The sequence below is a fragment of the Pinus tabuliformis genome, chromosome 1_2 (genome assembly GCF_031772625.1).
Source record: "Pinus tabuliformis cultivar Carrire ecotype Pingquan chromosome 1_2, CPIR1, whole genome shotgun sequence".
NCBI classification, from domain to species: Eukaryota; Viridiplantae; Streptophyta; class Pinopsida; order Pinales; family Pinaceae; genus Pinus; species Pinus tabuliformis.
This window is the reverse complement of record NC_142298.1, coordinates 1,293,291,034-1,293,292,903: the sequence shown is the minus strand read 5'-3', so window position 1 is coordinate 1,293,292,903 and position 1,870 is coordinate 1,293,291,034. Positions and strand designations below refer to the sequence as shown.

Here is a 1,870-nt window from a genome sequence, read left to right as displayed (position 1 = left end):
GAACACAATTTTCCCTTCAAGAACAATAATCCAGGACTCCACGGTCCAATTCTCTTGGCATTCCAACATAATGCCACTTTCGTCACAGTATCAAGGCTAGTCACTGTTTTCAAGCATACTGCCTCATGCTTGCTAACAATCTGCAACATGATCTCGATCATCCTCCAATCTCTGATGCAGCTCCAATTGATGTCGTTTTCATTGTCATGTATTAACCATTCCCTACAAATTTGCTTAGTATTGGAATGACCAGTTCCAACACACTCAGCATTGTGACAATAGTTGGTCATACTACTATCACTTAAATTACAACTAGTTTCATTGTCATGACAATTAATCAATATATTGCAACAAAACCCACTGGAAGAAGGTAGATGCAGTTTCGAAGAGCCACAAGTGATGTTTTCACCCCTGTGCTATCCAGTAGCGAGAGCATTTTGAATCCTCCAACAGCATAATCATTGCGGCATAAATATGCAAGGGCCATGAAATGTGGGATTTGCCAAAAATAAAGAACTGTTGGAAGAACCAGTCCTTCTAATGTAACTTGTCCTGTAGCAGCTGCCCACCCAATCAATGGAGGAATTGCGCCAACAATGGCTCCAACCCAGGTATTTATTGGGTGAATCTGCTTTAAAGGAGTATAAATAAGTGCATAGAAAGCAAGATTTGATGTTGCAAGCCCAGCTGCAAGAACATTAGCCTTCAAGGCCAACAGAACACTGCCAGTAAAGCCCATACACATAGCCCATGTTATGCACTAGGTATGCTCAGTCGTCTACCAGGTAAAGGCCTTCTCATTGTACGTTTCATCTTGGCATCATTGCTAACTTCAAAAATATGATTGAACGAGTTGGCAGAAGCAGCAACCATCATTGTACCAGTGCAAGTCCACGAAAGTGCAGCCCAATCAACACTTGCGTCACTACCGAGAACAAACCCTGCTCCAGAAGTTGCCACAACAAGCATGCTTAATCGGGCTTTGGATAGCTCCCAGAAGCACTGTCCATGATGTTGAATAGATTCCACCATCCCCTTTGATTTCATCACTACGGAGTTGTCACCCAATGTTGCAGAAGTAGAAGCCACATTTCGTACGTCTCCTCCAAACCCCTTCAAAGAATGTGTGAGAGTTCTCGAAGAAGAATCGAACAAGGGGGAATTCCCCAAACTTGTCGCATGCAGATCGAAACCCCTCTGGGTAGAAGACAGATGACGAACCCTCCCATTACCAATTTCGTTCAATGGAAGGCAATGAGAAACCGAAGCAATCGAAACCCATTTCAGAAGAATAGAATAAGCAGATTTCTTCGAATACTTTCTCAGTATCGCCGCCATAGCGTTCGAATTGCGAAAAAAAAAACTACTTGAAGACCTTGAAGACCAGCTCCAAGCTCTTGTCTGTGATTTGCTCCACCAGCCTCTGCAACAGGTTCAAGAACACCGGCCGTGACAGGAAATTGGGAAGCCCCACGCCCTTGGCCTCCTCCAGCATCTCCGTCTCCTTTGCCAGAAACTTTCCACCGATGGAGCCGGTGTTGCGCAGATCGTTGTAGTAGCTCTCAAACATTTCTCGTAGCCGAGCCGTGCAGTGCATCTCCTTGTCGTCCTGGAACTGCTTGAAGTCTCCCTCAATCACAATTATTTTATCTCCGGGTTCACCACAGGAGTCTCCACAGTCGGCACCAGGTCATCACGATCCATGAATTCTTCGAGAGTTGTCACTGACGTTCTCCAAATTCACACAAAGAGCTACGGATTTTCCCTCGTCGAGTTATGCAACACGCGATTTCTTGTAGCGATTTCGATCCCGCAAGCTCTTGTTTGAGTTCTTCACGACACGCATTTGCTTCACAAGTTTGCGCAGGTC

General features: G+C 45.1%; 1 pseudogene; it reads right to left on the bottom strand.

The window, feature by feature from the left end:
* Window positions 1–337: 337 nt before the first annotated feature.
* LOC149210957 (protoheme IX farnesyltransferase, mitochondrial pseudogene) lies at window positions 338–1,366 on the bottom strand (annotated as a pseudogene).
* Window positions 1,367–1,870: the final 504 nt, after the last annotated feature.